The sequence below is a fragment of the Nicotiana tomentosiformis genome, chromosome 5, assembly GCF_000390325.3.
Source record: "Nicotiana tomentosiformis chromosome 5, ASM39032v3, whole genome shotgun sequence".
NCBI classification, from domain to species: Eukaryota; Viridiplantae; Streptophyta; class Magnoliopsida; order Solanales; family Solanaceae; genus Nicotiana; species Nicotiana tomentosiformis.
The window spans coordinates 107,364,944-107,387,207 of record NC_090816.1 but is presented as its reverse complement, the minus strand read 5'-3'; positions in this window follow the sequence as shown (position 1 = coordinate 107,387,207).

The following is a 22,264-nucleotide window of genomic DNA, read 5'->3' as shown; positions in this document are numbered from 1 at the left end:
TGAACCAAATCACTTCTAGTCAATTATACTAATTTTTTGCTCTCTATATTTTATTCTCAGGTTAATTTTTATATTTCTACATTTTTATGTACAAAAATTACAAAAAAAGATAAACTAATTTCATGATTTACAAAAATCTACGTAGATAATTACCATGTAATGCGGATAACAAGAAAATCAGCTCCTCGTCACTTCCTTCATACTCCGACTGCTGATTCCGGTGCTGCCGGAACTTTACCACGATTTCCTCCGGCAAGACCTTGTTCCGGCAGAGTGGACACGTGGCAGAATCTTGCTGGAGCCACGTGTCTAAACAATCCTTGTGGAATATGTGCTTGCATTTTAGCTTCCTTACTTCTTCGCCCTCCTCAAATGCGGATAAACAAACCGCACAGGACTCTGAAAAAGCGGCCGGCTTAATTGCCGTAGTCTTGAACCGGATAACCGGGTTTTTTTCTTCGATGAGCTTGAGGTATTGCTTGGTGGTGATCGGCCGGTCGCCGGAGTCGTAGATTGTGTCGGTAATGGAACGTACGCAGATGACTAGCTCGAGAATTAGAATGGTGAAGAAGACTAAGGTCATAGTGTAGAGATGAGCTAAAAGTTGAGAAACAGCAGCCATCTTTTGTGTGTGTGTGTGTGTTTTTTGGTTAAAGAAGTAAAAAGAAGGGACTTTTGAGTGTAGTTAGGTTGCCCCGAGTTGCATCCTTCGATCTATTTATAATAACGACTTTTCAAGGGTCGATAAAAGTAGAAGGTCTTGGAAACAAATGCAATTATTTCCTTGGACTATATTACTACATATAGTGTATAATATTACATATGTATATATATATATATATAGAGAGAGGGGGTTTTCTAACTTGCTACGTGTAGCTCTAGAAGCTAATAAATCCTCTCTTTTCTTCTTCTTATTATTTTTTTAAAATATTTGAGAGCCATTTTATACATTGAAGCCAAATAGTTATGTGAGCCTTGATATATGGATATTGGGGTCCCATTTATTTAGAGAAACCAAACAAACAAAAAGTCAATAAGTAACAAAATAAATACGGACGAAAGCTAGCGAATAAAGATGTGACAACACTTTTGGGAAAAACATCTCACTAACAGATGTCTGACTAAAAAATGGGAAGAGTAAAAGGCAAAAATATCCATATTTTTTAATGTGCTAACACGATTATACTTATTTGTTGGAACTAAAAATGAAATATAAGTACCTATTTGATCAATTATCAAAAATTAAATGGTTCATTTTGATGTCCTTTTGATATACGGGGGAGTTTAGCAATAAATAATCGGTATTTATGGAATAAGGTTCTCAACATGCACCACTTACATACCAAAGTTAGGTTAAGGAAGATCTTGAAGAGACGTGAGAAGTTTTTAAACAAAGAAAAGGTCAATTAGTTACAAAAGTGAAGTTTAACTTTAAAAAAAGGGGAACAGCGAAAGGCAAAAGTGTACATATTTTTAATGTGCTAGCGCAATTATATTCTAGAACTAACTATGAAGATAATACTAATTTATTATGTATATTAGCAAACGAGTATATAAAACAAAACTAAATTACTAAATCTGTTCTTATTGTTATTAAGATATAGTGAGACAATTGAATGTCACATTTCTGATTTAAACTTTGGGATCAGCTATTTTTCATTTTTGTCACGTTATCTTCGTTAATAGGAAGGGAACCTGTAGTAACGATAAAGTTGTCTTTGTGTGATCTATAGGTTACGAGTTCGAACCGTAAAAATAACTACTTATGCTTACATTAAGATAAATTGTCTATATCACGCCCCTTGAGATGCGGTTCTTTCCCCAACCTTGCGTGAACACATAATACCTCGTGCACCGAGGTGTCCTATATTTGTTTTACAGTTGGAGGAGAAGCAAAATAAGAGAGTAGGTGCCGGAGGGCTTACGGTAGAAGATTTATATGAGTTGACTAGATAAAATGCCATGTAGTAGTGATAAGAGTCAAGAGGAATAGGATATTTCTTTAGAAGTTTTATTATATGTGTAATGTGATGATAGTAGTATTTTATTATTTCTAGATAAATACACATCACATCATATTAATTGATAGGACCTGTTCGATCAATTATCAATAATAAATCTGAAAATGGTCGTTTTTAGTCTCCTACTTTCAAAAATAATTCATATATATCCTCATTTGGATATTTTGATGTACTAATCTATTATCACGGGCTAACCTATACTATAAGGGTAATTTGGTAGCATATATTCTTGGGCGTATCTAGGATAGTTTTATGAGACACGTGAACTCATGCTCCCCTCCTTAGATCATGTATATTAATATTATATTTTTTTAGAAATACTTAAACAAGCTCAAAGTATCATATGGTGTGATGATTATTGGATGCACTTGTTTAAGTAAGATTATGAGTGCAAATCTTATGTCAATCTTGTTATTTTTTTTTCTTTTCTAGAGCTAGGTACCCACCTGAGATGTGCATGTCTGGTATCACTTTTTGCATATTAATTAAGTACTTTTTCTTTTTCTTTTTTCCTTTCTTTGGTTTATTCTTTCAAAATTTTCACATATTGAAATTCCTATTCTTCTTTTATCACGGTAAAATCTTATATGCTTAAATGAAGTCGTGTATTAAAGCAAGTAGCAGTGGATGATGTAGCATATAGTCACCGAGTTCAACTGATCCTAACATTTTCGACACGGAATATAAATATAGTTGCAAGAAAATTACTATTTTACAATAAGTTAATATTAAACTTATAATTCCAAAAGTGTAATAAGTGCAATAGTAAGAACTAAAGGATGAAACCCGTAAAATTTATATCTTGGATCCACATTTTCATAACTATGCACCCATCTTTTCAAAATCCTGAATCCGTCTCTCATGTGTTAGAAAAAATAATATATATATTAGCTTGTATTAGTTATACACTCTATTCGATACTATTATTATACAAAGAAAACTACGGCATAGCAAAATCATAATTTTTAATACATGAATAAGCATATATAAAGGCAGAACTGCCTTTTGAAAACGTTTAGTACATCAAACCAAACAGTCGATAAGAAATAATCACATCATAACTAATGTTAGCATTATTAATCCATACATTAGTAAATACTTTATTTAGTAATATTCTTATACACCTTACAAAACTACCCTAACGACAATAAAACGTCTAAGTCTCAAACCAGTGGGGTTGACGAGTGAGGGAGTAGGACTGGGGTGCGGGAGGGTGCAAGAAAGAAGTAAAGGCAGTATGAGTTGACTAATTGACTAAATAAAATGCCATGTTGTTAGTGACGAGTGGAATAGTAGATTTGTCAACAGTCTATTTATGATAAGAACATGTTTGATCAATTGTTGATTTGGATATACGTTCGATATACGTGGAATTTTAGGAAAACAAATCCATCATTTATAGAATAAAGATTTCTTAGACGCACCACCAACATATCAAAAGTAAATAGAATCTCTATCCCGATATGTATAATATTCTTTTCTGAACTCCTAATTTAATGGATTTTTTAAAGGAAACACGAAAAGTATGTTTAAGGAAGATAAGATACCTATCGTGCAGGGAGGAACGTTTTATTTTATTAATAGAATTTTGGGATCTTGAACAAAAACTTTTCTTGAGAAGTAGAATAATATTAATAATTGTCATAGAGGAATAGAAATTCAACAATTAAAATAGTTAGTTTAATAGGTAATACATAATTTATTTTTTAGGTTACAAATTAATTAACATTATATCTTTTGGTGTATATACACCAAGTGTAAGTAATTTTATTTTGAAAATAATATTTGTATTCGTTATTGTGTCTTGTGATTAAATAGTTTCAATGTGTGTATGTGTTTTCTTTTCTATAAGAAAGATGAGATAATTTTTTAGAAAGCCTTTTTTTAGTTTTATATTCCATTGGATTGTGAGGAAATGTACATGTTCATACCATGTACATTAGCAAACTTCTCTTCAATTAATATCACGGGGGACCTTTTCATTCAGTAGTTTTGTCGATCGATAGGCAAGTGTTTATTTGTGGAGGCCCAGCCAAAAGTTCGCCCAAGTATTTTTTTTCTTAATTTTGCTGTCAAATATCTATTATTATTATTGTTATTATTATATTATTATTTATAGGTGTTTGAATATCTAGGTTCGGCTATATATGCTAATATGATTCTCTCTCTCTACTAAAAATCAATATATATATATGCCACTTAGAAGTTAGTAGATTGTATATGCCACTTAGAAGTTAGTAGTTGTCACGACCCGAAATTTTTATATTCGGGGCCGTGATGACGCCTAACATTTCACTTGCTAGGCAAGCCAACGTTAGAATAATATTAGCCATTTTAAAATAATTTTAAATTAATTAATAACAAAGAAACAAATGCGAAAATAAAGTCTGAAATAAAGTGAATAATCCATAATAATAGTGATATCTAAATACCATCCTAGAACTGGTGTCACAAGTGCACGAGCTACTAGAATATTACAAATAAAGGTCTGAATGAAAATGAAGCTGTCTGAAAGAAATACTCAGCTACGATAAAGTGGAAGGGGACTTCAGAACTGCGAACGCTATGCAGTTATACCTCAAGTCTCCTGTGACTAGCTGAATCCGAGCAAATCTATTGTATGCCGCTGGGACCAACACCGATATCTGCACAAGAAGTGCAGAGTGTAGTATGAGTACAACCGACCCCATGTACCCAGTAAGTGCCGAGCCTAACCTCGACGAAGTAGTGACAAGGTTAAGGCAGGTCGCTTACAGTAACCTGTACGCAATAATAATAATAATAATAATAATAATAATAATAATAATAATAATAATAATAATAATAATAATAATAATAATAATAATAATAATAATAATAATAATAATAATAATAATAATAATAATAATAATAATAATAATAATAATAATAATAATAATAATAATAATAATAATAATAATAATAATAATAATAATAATAATAATAATAATAATAATAATAATAATAATAATAATAATAACAGGAATAGAAGTAAGACCGGTAAATCATATCAATAATTGAAGTTAATTCAGTAGTCATAATCCCTCAATTTATTTTCGTTGCGACGTGCAACCCGCTCCAACAATATTAACTTAAAATAAAATCAGTTGCGGCATGCAACCCGATCCAACAATATAATCTTTCAATTAAATTCCGTTGCGGCGTGCAACCTGCTCCAACAATATAAACTTTCAATAATTTCGCTGCGGCGTGCAACCCGCTACAACAATATAAATTTAAATTAACTTCGTTGCGGCGTGCAACCCGCTCCAACAATATAATTTAACAACTCTTAAATATAAAAATACTCCGATAAATACCACATTAATAAGAAATTATTAGGCAACAAGGCATACAATAATTATGATTTATTTAGGAAAATAAGTAATGACAAGTAGCAATTAATTGTGGAAATCATAGAGAAAATAGGTAATTTAATATTTAATATGCTAAATGTCAAGTAGCAATTAAGACACATAAGTCAAATAAACATATAGCAATTATAGCATGAATTCAAGACATAATATTGGATAAGGAATATGAGAGAAATAATTAATATAATAATTAATTCATGATTTAAAATAATTTATGATTTTCAGATAAATATGCAAACATTCACTTTGACGACGTGTAGGCACTCGTCACCTCGCCTATACGCCATTACACATGAAATTCACTTAACAAATAATTCAAGGGTTCTATTCCCCCAAGTTAAGGTTAACCACGACACTTACCTCGCTTTGCAATCAAATTTCAAGATTTCAATAAACCTTTGCCTCGCGAATTCGTGTCCGAAAAGCTTTAAATCTAGTCACAAACAATTCAATATACTCAACACGAATCGTAGAAATTAATTCCATATGAAATTACTAATTTTTCGGATTAAAATCCGAAATTTATTTTAAAAATTGACATTGGGGATCACGTCTCGAATCCCGAAAAAAAACTCACGAATTCCGAACACCCGTTCCGATACGAGTTCAACCATACAAAAATTACCGAATTCCGACATCGGATTGGCTTTCAAATCCTAGATTTTCGATTTTGAAAAGTTTTACAAAAATTTCAATTTCTTCCATCTAAATCCGAAATAAATGATGAATATTGACATGGATTTATGAAATATAATTACTTTCGGATATAGAATACTCACCCAAGTCGAAATCGTGAAACCCCTCTTTGGAATCGCCCAAATCCGTGCTTGAAATGTCTAAAAATGAGAAAAATTTCTGACTTTTCGATTTATACACTGCCCAGGAATTTTCTCTTCTGCGGTGGAATTGACCGAGCCTTCGGTCTCGCTTCTGCGGAGCCAAATACGCGTTTGCGTTGCCTTCCGCTTTTGCGATCGCGGAGTCCGCTTCTGCAGACGCGCGTGTGCGTTCAAGGTTCCGCACCTCCGATTTTTTGCCCAACTTGCCCAGGCCGCTTCTGCGAGGGATTTCTCGCTTCTGCGGAGCCGCTTCTGAGAAGCGAAGGCACCAGAAGCAGCAAAATTCTAGATTTTGCTTAAGTCTAATTTTTGTTCCGATTTCGATCCGAATCACATTCGGGATACTCGGGACCCCATCCGAATATACCAATAAGTCCCGAAATATAATACAGACTTACTTGGGGGTCTCAAATCACGTCTAACAACGTCGAAATTACAATTCACACCTCGATTCGGACTTATGAATTTCAAACTTTTCAATTTACAAAACTTGTGCCGAAACATGTTAAATGATTCTGGAACGACTTCAAATTTGGCACACAAGTCATAAATGACATATTAGAGCTATTCCAATATTTGGAATCTCAATCCGAGTCCGATATTAATAAAGTTAACTCCGTGGTCAAACTTTGAAAATTTTTAGCCTTTAGATTTCTAGTTTCCGTTAAATGACGATAATTTGAGTTAGGGACCTCCGAATTTAATTTCGGGCATACGCCTAAGTCCTAAATCACGATACGGACCTACCGGAACTGTCAAAATACTGATCCGAGTCCGTTTGCTAAAAATGTTGACCAAAGTCAACTCATTTTAGTTTTAAAGCTCTATTTCACATTTTAATCCATTTTTTTCGCATAAAAACTTTATGAAAAACTATACGGACTGTGCACGCAAGTCGATGAATGATAAATAGTGCTTTTCGAGGTTTTAGAACACAGAAATAAATATTTAAATTTAAAGATACATTTTGAGACATAACATAAGTGCATTTCATTGTTTTGCAAAAATTGAAACTTTTCTCTGGTAACGATTGGTTAAGAGAAATGTTTGAAAGTTAGTTTTTAGTTTTTGTGAAAACTAAAACTTATCTCGATATTTTGGGAGGACTCCTTAGATTCTCCAGACAGGGATGAGAGAAGGAGTGGGATAATATCATTTTTTAGATAATTAATTGCAAAGTGTTAGATGCAAAAAAATGAGTTATTTGAATCATTGGTTAAAGCGTCGAATTATGGGGAAAACCAGCATATTATATATGGCTTTCATTGAATACTGAGTCGACAAAAATCAAGGCATTTTATTGTATATTTTCGCTTTGATTGAAAACCATAAATTTGATATGAATAAGAACCAAAATTGCTCAAATAATTTTAGAAAAAAATCCATACTATCAAAATACATAGGTGGGAAAGGTCAAAGGTTGCCTCATTTTTATTATTACTTATTTTTGAATTTTTGATTGACAATGTAATATTAAAAGAATACAAGTTGTAACATACATGTAGAAGTAAGGGTGGCAAGTGGGCCGGTCCAGGCCTGGGACCGGCTCGGGACTGCGGGCCAAACGGGCCAGGACCGTTTGGTCCGGTTTTAGCGGGCCTGGGCCGGTCCTATGATTTGGGCCCGTCAGGCCCGGGACCGTTTAGCCAGCCAGGGTCCGGGACCGGCCCGGTCCCTTAGCGGGCCAAACGGTCCCAACGGCTATTTTTTTTTTTTAAAAAAAAAATTTCTTTAAAAATATAGCCGTTGGGCTGTCAAAAATAGCTGTTGGCTATTTATAAAATAGCCATTTAATCCCCCCAACTTTGTTTTAATCTCAAACTTTTTATAATTACACTTTTTTCCTATTTTCAACTATAAATATCCCATCATTCTTTTATTTTTTCTTACAAAATCATCAATCTATCACAATCTCTCTCTAATTTTCTTCTATAATTGCTACTATTGCTTAATTTATTGTTACAAGTTGTGAAACAATTGTGAAGTTGGTGAATTGAAGTCTTCAACGATAATCAATTTCCAACAAGTTGTTCATCAAGTTGTTCCAATATAGTATATAAGATGTATATATACCTTATCGAATATAGCTTATATATATATATATATATATATATATATATAGGTCACAATTCTATAATAAAATTTACAAAGTATTGTCTTAGATATTTTTTTAATATCCTTTTGTCTCTAATATCTATTTAATTTTTTTTTAAAAATAAATATATGTTGGGCCCACTTAACCACTTAGCCTGTTTAACCCGCGGGCAGAGACTGTTTAGCCCGGGACCAAACGGTCCCGGTCCCGGGCCGGTCTATACAAAAAGTCCGTTTAGGCCCAGGCCCATTTGGCCTGTTTAATTTGGGACCGGTCCGGGACCGGACCTGGGACCGTTTGAACCGGCCCACTTGCCAGCCCTATGTACAAGTGGACAACTTGGCTATATAAGAATACTTACAAAAACAAAAAGTTTGACCGCCTACATGTGCATTTGGGAGTAATAGATTCATTATTGTGTTGATCTTCCAACTGAAATTGTACAAGGAAAAGAAGAGAATTTGCCACGCATGTACGACTAAGCAGCAGTTCTAAATGTACAATGAATCAACATTTTATATAGACAACTTGATAATAAAAAAATTCAGACTTTAAGTAGTTAGGGACAAAAATATATATATGAGAAAATCTATTCCGATTTGCTATATTCTTCGATTCAATAATATTGGACCCATTTGGCCATTTGTCATAATAAGGGCATAATGAATGGATGTAACACATTGCTATTGTTTAATCCCAAATAGTTGAAAGAGTAAATAACTTGGGGGTCAAACTAAATTGTTAGCCACGGTTGTCTGAATTGATTGAGTGAGTGCTTTCGTGGAAGATCTGTGATCAATTTCCTTCACCAGCAACTTCTCTTCAGTCAAAATTCATCGTTTCGAAATTGCTTAGTGCAATTCCTTTGAAATATTTCAAAAACATAACAATCAAATCACCAATGATAAATTGTAAAAGCGACAAATATCCAATTATCTGTCTCGTGATACGAGTGTTCAGTTATGATCCTTAACCACTAAACTTTCCTTGGGAACAAATATCTAGTTATAATTCAAAATTTAACACGTCTTCTTTTTAACAATTAATGAACCAACTACAATGCCAAAATATACTAAAAAAATATTTCTTATTGTGCTATCGAAAACTCAACCATATATTACAGAATATAAAAGGAGCATATCAATATTGATGTGAGATTGTCAAATTGTCGCTTACTTTTGTGACCACAACTTAATTCAATTTGAAAAGCCTCGAGTGAGTTGGCTTCACATACATCATCTAGACCTGGTCAGTTGGTTCTTTCCAATCTATTTATCTTCCTATTTGACCGAAAAACGAATAAAGTTAAATTTGTACGTAGTTATAAGGATATATGGTATAACTTAATACAAATCGTAAGGATAAATAGAAATATCAAATATGGATTGCAAAGAATGCAAAGTAAACAAGGTTGTAAAGAAGATGATTTTTAGGACTAAACAAGTTGAATCAATTTATGAAGCTTAAAAGAATAACTCTTCAATATAGGATAATATGGTGCTTGAATTACAATGTAAGCCAAAAAACTTGGTCCTTACAGAAATAATAACCACCCCTCTTTATAGTAGAGGGATCTCACTTTATATATAATTAAAAATACATAGTGGGAGACCCATGATAAATCAACTTTTACATAATTCCTGCCAGGATTCTCTCCTCTAGTGGGATTGCAACGGCTCTTGTCTATGAGCTCGATATTGACTCGAGTTTTCGGTCTTGACTCGAGCTCTCGATCTTGACTTGAGCTCGATTCTGACTCGGATCCTTGCATTGATTCGGGGTCAGTGTTGGTTAGTCTCTGAATCATAAGCTCGATAACTTTACTTTGCATCATAGTTTGACTTGGATTCGAGCTTGATAATGATATCGAGCTCGACATTGATCGGTCCCTCGGGCTCGAAGCTTGTTTGTACCATCTTCGGAACCCATCTCGAAGTCTTACTTCGATCCATTATGTTTTGACCTCGATCAATCGTACGAAGGCCAAAATCTATTTCGACCGTATACAGATAGTCCCCTCGTTTCAGGGAAGGATGTGGTGAGAAACGATATGATTTTTCAACGGCTCGATCGGATTTTAAGCTGACGTTTACATTGGGCTCGATCATGACGCACGTGATAGTTGTCCCATCGATTTAGTCTTTCAAGGCATTTAATGCATGTCAGACGGTGGTCAGCCACCCCTGATACTGAACCGCCATTGCTTTAATCTATAAATAGCCCTTCCTTTTATCATTTACCACTTTTACATCTTCAATCTTCCAAATTTCCCAAGTTCTTTTTCGTATTCTCTGAGTTTATTCGCAAATCTGTGATTCCTCTTTGCAAAATTCTTCTTCTAAACCATCAAATCTTTGTCACCTTCTTTAAATCCAAAATGGTGAAGACATCAAAAATCGTCCCCCAAAAAGAAAAAGCTTCTTCTTCCCAATCTGCCGCCGACAAAACACTGGTGGATCCACGGCCTGAGGAGTACGTTCCGGAGGCATGTGTTCTTACCTCCGATTTCAAACTCGATAAAGGTTCGCCAGTTCCTAGCCTATGTGAGCCCGTATCGAGATATATTTGTTCGATAACCCGGGAGCATATCGAGCGGATAAAAAAAATGGTAACTGGGAGAATAAAGAAGTGGTAGTGTCGTCTCCCGATGAGGATATCACTACTCACGTGAGAGGATTTTTAAGCGTGTATACTTACCCTTTCACATTAGGTCCCCTCGACCCTGTTTTCATAGATTTTTGTCGTAAATACCTAATAACCAATGGCCAGATACATCCTTCCTTTTGGCGGATCATTATTTTGATTCGATATTTTGTGAGTAAAATCGAGGGGATGCCTTTTACCCTCGATCATCTTGTCCGATTATACCGTCCTCGTCTTTTTCGAGGAGGGTTAATAAAACTCCAATGTAAAGTGTAATTGAGGCAGACGAGGATAAGGATTGAGGCAGGATGGGCAGGTTCGTTCGAGTAAGGACTTCAAACCTGATTCCGACCGAAAAGATGCCTTTTCCCGAGGAGTTGAACATGAAGCGTAAGTGTAATTCTTCTGTTATCTCCTACTATTTTTTCCTTTCATTTCCTTTCTTACCAATATTCCCCTTTTGTGATGCAGCGGTTCCCTGGATGCCCGGCGCAGTGCCCAATCTCAAGAACTAGGTACGTGATCTGGTTTCGGCCTCCTCATACGCCGAGCGCTCATGGCGCGACTTGTCAAAGGGCCGATGGGAGGCCAAAAATCATGGTAAGCACCTTTCTTGTATCTTTTGGTAATTAGAATAAGATGCTTTTCACACACTTTAATAAAAATTTCCGTATGTAGGTATGGGCAAAGATGCGATTTTGAGGCCCTCATCCGTCGAGGAAGAGGCTTCGGCCTCTATCCCAAAGCCGGTGAAAGATAATAAGAGAAAAAGAGCCCCCGTCCTTGAAGATCAAAAACTGAATAAGAGGACGGCTCGTAAGCCGAACAAGAATATCATTCCTTTGACCGTAGAATCAGTTCTGCGTCTGAGGGATGAAGAAGAAGAAAAAGAAGAGAATGATGGGTCTGCGCTGGCGGCCCGAACGAAGAAGACCATTGATGTTCCACAGGCAGCTGGATCGATGGTGGTTCATAAGGCTCCGCCTCGAACTGAGGATATATCGAAGAAAGATTCGGATAAAGTCCTCGAGTTGTTGGAGATCGAAGATGTTTCCCATTGAAGCCAACAGATGGGGGATATGTCTGAAGGGGCTTTTCTCGAATCTTTTCGAACTGAAGAGAATGCCCCAGGTGATTCACTTGGGGCAGTAGCAATTGAAGACTCGCCCATCTTCCCTGTTTTTCCGCAGGGGCGATTCGGGAGGCCCAAGCTTTGGGGGCCCTCAAATTAAATATGCCTCATGATGGAGAGGATCCTTTTCGTGACCTGTTTATCGGTGTCGAGGACACTACCAGTACAAGTGACGCATCAGATCTTTTTCACGGAGTGCAGCAGGCTTCGAATCAGGTAAGCCTTAAATTATATGGTGTTACCTTTAAGTTTGATTTTCTTTTCTAACTTTGTTTCTTCTTTCTTTGCAGGCCGCGGCAGTTCATGGAGAATCATGTTCTCGGTCCCAAACCGAGCTGCGTTGATACGAGGCCGAGTTTCAATGGGTTACGGAGGAGAGGAACCCCCTAAAACTTCTCTTAGGCCAAAGGGGAGAGGAAATAAAAGACCTCCGAGTTGAGTTGGCCAAGGCTCATCAAGATCAGATCGATCTGTCCGAGCAGGTAATAATACTTTTAAAAGCCTATGGGCTCGATATCGGAATGATGACTAATTTTTCGGTCTCACAGCTGCAGCAGAAAATTGAGATAATCGGAAAACTCCGTGAAGAAGTCGATGTGATAAAAGCGGAGTCTTTGAAGTGGAAAGAAGGAATGGACCGCTTTGCTGCAGAGAAAGAAACTGCTCGAGCCCAATTGTCATTGGCCGAAAACCAACTTCAAAAAATGAAAGAGAAAGGCTCGGTCCAAGCAAGAAGAATAGAGGAGCTCGAGGCTCGGTTAGCCTCTGAACTTGCCAAGGCCGAATCTGACGCCGAAAAGGCAAAGGCCGATGCGGATGCACTCGCGGCCGTCTATCGGGCCGATGCTGAAGCTGCCCAGGTCCAAGCAAGAGAGGCAGCCGAGACCGCCGATACTCGAGCACATTGGGTCGCTGAACTTGCTAAGTGCCGATCTCGGAGGGAGACCTTCGAGGAGATCCATGCTCGAGGTTTCGACCTCGTTGAAGAGATTAAAATAGCCAAAGAACTCGAAGCTGATGCTGAAGCCTTGGTTTCCGATGATGATGATGATGATAATGATGATGATGATGGGAGTAAGAGCGGTTCTGAGAACGGGGGGGGGGGGGGGGGGAAGGGGAGCCCGATAGAGAAGAGATCGCTCCTGGGGATAACCAGGAAGCTTAGTCCTTAATTTTTATGTTGTAATCAATCATGTAAACAATCTTGTATATATAAAAATATCCCTTTTTGCCGACTTGCTTCTGTTCTGTTTCCTATCTTATGAAAATTTTATTCACGCCTTATGAATATTTTCACAAGGATTTAGGCAACTTGATCAAATTTGGACTTCGTAGCCTTTATAACCGAGTGAGCGCTTACTCAAACTTGAAATAAGGTAGCTCATAGGCTTAGTAGTCGAGTTGAGTGATTGTTTGAACATAGGCTTACTCAAACTTGAAGTGATGTAGCCCTTAGGCTTATTATTTGAGTGAGTGATTCGAACTCGAATTAATATAGCTCGTAGGCATAATGATCGAGTGAGTGCTTTCTTGAACTCGAAATAAAAATAGCCCGTAGGCTTAGTAGTCGAGTGAATGATTCGAACTCGAAGTAATGTAGCCCGTAGGCGTAATGGTCGAGTGAGTGCTTGCTCGAACTCGAAATAAATGTAGCCTGTAGGATTAGTAGTCGAGTGAATGATTCGAATTCAAAGTAATGTAGCCCGTAGGCGTAATGGTTGAGTGAGTGCTTGCTCGAACTCAAAATAAAAGTAGCCCGTAGGCTTAGTAGTCGAGTGAATGATTCAAACTCGAAGTAATGTAGCCCGTAGGCATAATGGTCGAGTGAGTGCTTGCTCGAACTCGAAATAAAAGTAGCTCGTAGGCTTAGTAGTCGAGTGAATGATTCAAACTCGAAGTAATATAGCCCGTAGGCGTAATGGTCGAGTGAGTGCTTGCTCGAACTCAAAATAAAAGTAGCCTGTAGGCTTAGTAGTCGAGTGAATGATTCGAACTTGAAGTAATGTAGCCCGTAGGCGTAATGGTCGAGTGAGTGCTTGCTCGAACTCGAAATAAAAGTAGCCCATAGGCTTAGTAGTCGAGTGAATTATTCGAACTCGAAGTAATGTGTCCTGTAGGCATAATAGTCGAGTGAGCGCTTGCTCGAACTTAATCCTGTTTGCATAATAAATCTCGAAATAGAGGAATATTTCTTGGATATAAGATATCGGTAAAGAAGAGAACTTTCTTTGCAAGTCATTATACATGTGTTCATGTTTTGCGTCAGGGCTCGGGCCAACTATATGAGCATGGTTCGTTTTGACCATTTGGCTCTTACAACTTTTCCTATTGGAACCCTGTTGTTACGGAATAACTTTCTTGCATCAGAACTTGATATATTTGAGGGCTAATGCCCCCAGTATTCGAGGTCGATTGTAAAAAGGCCTCAAATACTGTCGAATTGTTTCTAAGTTTAGCACGATCACTGATTGCCTCATTAAAGACCTTTCCAAAAAACCCATTTGGGATAAAACCGGTCTAAGAAAAAAAGAGTGCAACGTGTGCTTTCAGACCTAGGGGTTTCGGGTACTGAGGGTGACTTTTCTTAGCACTAAGTCCCCGAGTTTAAAATGGCGAAGCTTGGTTCTTCGATTATAGTATCTTTCGATTTGCTGCTTTTGGGCAGCCAATTGGACGAGAGCAGCTTCTCGTTTTTCATCCGATAATTCGAGGCTAGTGTTCATAGCCTCGTTATTTGACTCTTCTATTGTATACCGAAACCTGGCACTGGGTTCCCTGACTTCGACTAGAATCAAGGCTTCAGAGTCATATACTAAGGTGAACGGGGTCGCCCCCGTACTTGATTTTGATGTTGTTCGATATTCCCAAAGAACTTCGGGTAGGATTTCTCTCCATTTTCCCTTAGCGTCATTCAGCCTCTTCTTTAGGTTTTGAATGATAGTTTTGTTTGTTGATTCGGCTTGTCCGTTCCCACTGGGGTGATATGGTGTTGATAATATCCTCTTTATTTTGTGGTCTTCGAGGAATTTCGTCACTTTGCTGCCGACAAATTATTTTCCATTGTCACACACTATTTCGGTGTGTATCCCGAATCGACATACGATATGATCCCAGATAAAGTCTATAACCTCTTTCTCTCTTACTTTCATGAAAGCCTGTGCTTCAACCCATTTAGAGAAATAGTCAGTCATAAATAAAATGAATTTTGCTTTACCTGTGGTCGATGGCAGAGGGCCGACGATATCCATTCCCCATTTCATGAATGGCCATGAGGATAGGACTGAGTGAAGTTGCTCTCTAGGCTGATGGATCATTGGTGCAAACCTTTGATATTTGTCACATTTTCGAACAAACACCTTTGCATCTTTGTCCATATCGATCCAATAATATCCTGCCCTGATTATTTTTCGGACTAATAAATCGGCACCGGAGTGATTCCCACAAGTGCCCTCGTGCACCTCACGTAGGATGTAATCGGTGTCTTCTAGACCCAAGCATACTGCCAATGGTCCATCGAATGTCCTTTGATATAGCGTTCCATCTGCAGTTAATGTGAATCGAGCAGCTTTGGTTCGTAGGGCCCTCGAATTTTTAGGGTCTGATGAGAGCTTTCCATTATTTAAGTATTCAATATATTTATTCCTCCAATCCCAGGTTAAGCTCGTAGAATTTATCTCGGCATGACCTTCTTCGATCACGGATCTCGAGAGTTGAACGACAGCCCCCGAGCTTATCTCGCCTTCCTCGACCGATGATCCCAAATTTGCAAGTGCATCAGCCTCAGTGTTTTGCTCCAGTGGAACATGCTGTAAAGTCCATTCCTTGAAATGGTGCAAAGTGACCTGCAGTTTGTCCAAATACCTTTGCATTCTATTTTCTCGAACTTCGAAGGTTTTGTTTACTTGATTTACCACCAACAAAGAGTCACACTTGGCTTCGATGACTTCTGCTCCCAAGCTTTTAGCTAGCTCGAGACCTACAATCATGGCCTCATACTCGGCCTCGTTGTTAGTCAACCTAGTAGTTTTGATAGATTGCCTAATTAGTGTTATCTGTGGGTGGCTTTAAAACGAAGCCTAGCCCGGACCCGTTCACGTTCGAAGCCCCGTCCGTAAAAAGGGTCCATACCCCCGATGACATACCCGATTTCAATAAGAGTTTTTTTTGATTTCGGGTATGAGGGTCGGCGTGAAATCGGCCACGAAGTCCGCTAATATTTGAGACTTGATGGCCGTACGGGGTTGATATTCGATATCGTACCCACTGAGTTCGACGACCCATTTGGCCAATCAACCTGATAGTTTAGGCTTGTGCAAAATATTATGAAGCGGGTAAGTGGTTAATACGCATATGGGGTGACATTGAAAGTACGGTCTTAACTTTCTAGAGGTGCTTATCACTGCAAGTGCCAATTTTTCTAGTACGGATATCTAGTTTCTGCTTCTCCTAAGGTTCGACTTATATAATAAACGAAAAATTGCGTACCTTGCTATTCTCGAACTAGGATACCGCTTACCGCGATTTTCGATACTGCCAAGTACAAGTAAAGGTTTTCGTCTATTTTTGGAGTATGAAGCAGTGGTGGGCTCAACAGATATCGTTTTAATTCCTCTAATTCTTGTTGGCATTCCGGGGTCGAAGCGAAATCGTTCTTCTTTTTGAGTAGAGAGAAAAATTTATGACTTCGATCTGACGACTTCGAAATGAATCTGCCTAAGGCTGCAATTCATCCCGTTAGCCCCTGTACGGCTTTCACACTGTCCACGATGGTGATGTCTTTGATGGCCTTGATTTTATCGGGGTTAATCTCGATCCCCCGATTTGACACCATGAAGCCGAGGAACTTGCTCGAATCGACCCCGAAAGCACATTTCTCGGGGTTGAGCTTCATGTTGTATTTTCTTAAAATCTCGAACGTTTCTTGCAAATGGGTCAAATGGTCCTCTGCGCGCAGGGACTTAACTAGCATGTCTTCAATATAAACTTCCATTGATTTACCTATTTGTTCCTTAAACATCTTATTTACTAGGCGTTGGTAAGTAGCTCCCGCATTTTTTAGCCCGAAGGGCATCACATTATAACAATATGTTCCATACTTGGTGACAAATGAAGTCTTTTCCTGGTCTTTCGAGTTCATTTGGATTTGATTGTACCCGGAATAGGCATCGAGAAAAGTAAGGATCTCGCGAAAAGGAATCATTGGGGAATACTTTGTTCAAATCCTTATAATCTACACACATTCTAAGTTTGTTTCCTTTTTTAGGCACTACAACTACATTGGATAACCATTCAGGATATTTTACCTCCCGAATGAACCCTATTTTGAGAAGTTTGGTTACCTCGTCCTTTATGAATGTGTGCTTTACCTCGGACTGGGGTCTTCTTTTTTTGCTTTACCGGTCTGAACCTAGGGTCCAAGCTCAGCTGATGTATCGTTATATCCGGTGGGATTCCTGTTATATCTAAATGGGACCAAGCAAAATAATCCATGTTATCGATAAGAAATTGAATAAGTCTGTTCCTGAGTTCGGGGGTTAATCTCGTTCCTAGGTATACCTTTCGTTCGTGCAAACGCTCGATTAATATGACTTGTTCCAATTCTTCGATCGTTGATTGGGTGGCGTCGGAATCATCAGGAAGAACGAAGGATCGAGGAACCTATGATCATCATCTTCATCGATCTTCTGATTTTTTGGTTGGGTTAAAGCTGGTGTCTGTGATTTCTATTTGGCACTTTGTTCCCCTTTTGAGCTCGATCCCTTTATTAGCGAAGGCAAGGATATCGAATAAGCTTCCTCGACGGCAAACATTTCTCTTGCGGCCGGTTGCTCCCCGAACACTGTTATGACCCCCCTCGCTATTAGGAATTTAAGAACCCGATGTAGGGTCGAGGGTACAAATCTCATGATGTGGATCCATGGCCTTCCAAAAAGGGCATTGTACCTCATGCCGCCTTCGATTACGTGGAATTTTGTTTCCTGGATGGTCCCAGCTATGTTTATCGGCATAATTATCTCGCCTTTGGTGGTTTCACATGCCATATTGAATTCGTTTAGGACCAAGGTCACGGGTACGATCTGGTCCTATAGACCGAGTTGCTGTACGACCTTCAACCTAATGATGTTGGACGAGCTCCCTGGATCAATTAACACACGCTTAACCTTAGTTTTATTCATAAGTACAGATATTACCAGTGCATCGTTATGAGGTTGTATGACTCCTTCTGCATCTTCATCATTGAAAGACAAAGTTCCTATGGGTACGTAATCCTAAGTTCGAGATCGCTTTTCTCTCACAATCGATGTCTTAGTGCGTTTAAGCACCGTCCCTTGAGGGGTATCGACACCGCCGATGATCATGTGAATGACATACTGTGGTTCTTCTTGTTCGTTCTGTTTGCCGAAATCCCTATTTTTGAAATGGTTCTTCGCCCTGTTTCTTAAAAATTCTCGAAGGTGCCCTTTATTGAATAACCGGGCTACCTCCTCTCTTAGTTGCCTGCAATCTTCCGTTATGTGGCCATGGGTGCTATGATATTCACACATTTGATTGGGATTTCTCTGGGCAGGATCGGTCTACATGGGTCGTGGCCATTTAGTGTCTTTGATGCGTCCGATAGGCAACATGATGGCGGATGCATCAATGCTGAAGTTATACTCCGATAACCGAGGAGCTTCCTTAGATCTGATAGGCCTGTCGAACCCACTTCTGTTCATTTTTCCCCGAGACCCTTGACCTCGATCACTTCTTTTGTTGATTTGTCCAGGGTTACGTCTCGATTCATTGATTCTGTGGTTTCCATTATACGGTCGATATCGATCCCTGATCGGACCTTATTCTCGATTGATATCCCTTCGAGCAGCAGGTTCAGCCCCCAACTGATCGTCTTCGACTCTAATTTTTTATTGGTACCGATTATGCACGTCGGCCCAAGTGATAGCTGGGTACTCGATCAGGTTATGCTTTAGTCGCCGTGATGCCGTCGAACTTTTTTCGTTCAAACCTTGAGTGAAAGCTTGAACAACCCAATCATATGTGACTGGTGGCAGGTCCATTTTTTCCATTTGAAAATGAGATACGAACTCCCTTAGCATCTTGTTATCCTTTTGTCTTACCTTGAAAAGGTCTGATTTCCTCGTTGTGACCTTTATGGCCCCGGAGTGTGCCTTTACGAAAGAATCTGTTAACATGGCAAATGAATCGATCGAATTCGATGGTAGGTTATGATTCCAAATCATTGCTCCCTTCGAGAGGGTCTCTCCAAACTTTTTCAGCAACACAGATTCGATTTCATCGTCCTCCAAATCATTGGCGTACGTGTAAGAGGTGACGTGTTCGTTGGGATCGGTCGTTCCGTTATATTTGGGAATTTCGGGCATACAGATTTTTTTGGGGATTGGTTTTGGGGCCGCGCTCGAGGGGAAAGGCTTTTGCACGAATTTCTTGGAATCCAACCCTTTTATCATTGGTGGAGCCCCCGGGATCTTGTCGACCCTGGAATTATATGTTTCTACTTTTTTATCGTTGGCTTCGACTCGCTTTGTGAGCTCCTCGAGTATTTTAGCGATTTCGGGAGTAGTCCCCGATTCTTGTTTATTTGACCTCACTATGGCTGGCTCCGTTCCGTGGGAAATTTCTCGGGGTGGACTGGGCTCCGACTTACTTGGTAGCTGAGTTTGGCTCTGCAACTGAGCTATCGCTACCTGTTGGGCTTGTAACATTTCAAAAATCATACGCAAGCTGACGCCGTTTTCCTCAATGTTATGGGTGTTTCGAGCTGCAGACTAAGTGCCACCATGAATGCTATTTTCAGGTTCAGAATGTATGTTCGCCTCAATGGCCACATGCGAATTGATATCTATCGGCACTCCGATCCGAGCTCCAATGGAGTTGACAAGTGGTCTTTCGGTACTAGGTGTCAAGTTGTTGTTCTCATCTTGAAGACCAGCTTCGTTATCGATAGGTAAGGCCATTTGATTAGTAGTTAGTCGTTGCTAATCCGAAATCCGAGATACTTTCGGAAACAAGCACAAAACGGTGTGTTTTTACAAATTCGTATCAAATAACCACTGTTATCTTAGCCCCACGGTGGGTGCCAAACTGTTTACCCGAAAAATGAATAGAGTTGAATTTATATGTAGTTCTAAGAATATGTGGTATAGCTTAATACAAATCGTAAGGATAAATAAAAATATCAAATGTGGATTGCAAAGAATGCAAAGTAAACAAGGTTGTAAAGAAGATGATTTTTAGGACTAAACAAGTTGAATCAATTTATGAAGCTTAAAAGAATAACTCTTCAATATAGGAGAATATGGTGCTTGAATTACAATGTAAGCCAAAAAACTTGGTCCTTACAGAAATAATAACCATCACTCTTTATAGTAGAGGGATCTTACTTTAGATATAATTTAAAATACATAGTGGGAGACCCATGATAAATCAACTTTTCCATATATCCTGCCAGGATTCTCTCATCTAGTAGGATTGCAACGGCTCTTGTCTATGAGCTCGATATTGACTCGAGTTTTCAGTCTTGACTCGAGCTCTCGATCTTGACTTGAGCTCGATTCTAACTCGGATCCTTGCATTGATTCGAGGTCAGTGTTGGTCGGTCTCTGAATCATAAGCTCGATAACTTTACTTTGCATCATAGTTCGACTTGGATTCGAGCTTGATAATGATATCGAGCTCGACATTGATCGGTCCCTCGGGCTTGAAGCTTATTTGTACCATCTTCGGAACCCATCTCGAAGTCTTACTTCGATCCATTATGTTTTGACCTCGATCAATCGTACGAAGGCCGAAATCTATTTCGACCGTATACACTTTCAAAAAAAAAAATACGACGCATTGACACCTTTTCAATTATTTATTTTAGTGAAACAAGATAGTGAGTTCAAATGGATATGTGTTGAAGCCCAATCCATTGATCCTCTTATGTTTCTGTTATCTTTGAAGCCATAGAATCAAGAAAAGAATGCTATGAAGCCCAATCAAAAGGCGGAGACCGATGGGTTCTCTTAGGGCCACGCGACAGCCCCATCCCCCAACACCCTTATTTTTTTGTAAAAATAGCACGGACTAGCCAGTTTTCGGACTGGTCATTCAAAAATAGCCAGCGTTTGCAAAGCCATTGAAAAATAGCTACTATTTTGCTGCAACACGAAAAGTTTCAGCATAATATACTGGAGATCGGTGCACCTGTGTATGAACTTCCATCATATTATGCTGGACCGGTATATTATACTGGAACTCCAGTATATTATGCTGGAAGTCCAGTATACTTATGCTGGAACTCAAGTATATTATGGTGGATTATTTTCTGATTTTTGAACAATATTTTCGTTCAAATTTATCTTTACATGAAAAGTGGCTAAATTTCAATTACTTTTGAAACTGTGGCTATTTTTGAATGACCACTTGTAAATCTGGCTTTTTTTGAATTTCTCCCTATTTATTTTAGGAATTTTCAGAAACTATTGTTTAGTGCCTATTAACTTCCTATAGCTACCATATACATAATTACTTCCTATAGCTACTATTCAGTTGTTACGGTAGTGTATTCGCTGCTGTATTCATGAATACAACAGCAAAAAGCACCTAAACATCAGGGTAGTCCAGCTGTACGCGCATGTATTCACATGTATTCGCGCCATGTATTCATGAATACAATAGCAAAAAGTGCCTAAAATCAGGGCAGTCCAACTGTACGCGCATGTATTCACATGTATTCTCGCTACTGTATTCATGAATACAACAGAAAAAAGGGCCTAAAATTAGGGCAGTCCATCTGTACGCGCATATATTCACGCCATGTATTTATGAATACATCAGCAAAAAGCGCCTAAAATCAGGCAGTCCAGCTGTACGCGAATGTATTCATATGTATTCGCGCTACTGTATTCATGAATACAACAGTAAAAAGCGCCTAAAATTAGGACAGTCCAACTATACATGCATGTATACACATGTATTCGCGCCATGTATTCATGAATACAGTAATGACAATCACCTTAAAAATAGGTATGTCTAGCTGTCTAAGAGAAGAAAAACATAAATAGCGTATTTCATGCCTTATTTCATGCCTCAATGGTAGTATATACCATAAATACTAATTTTGTTAGAAAATATAAAAGATA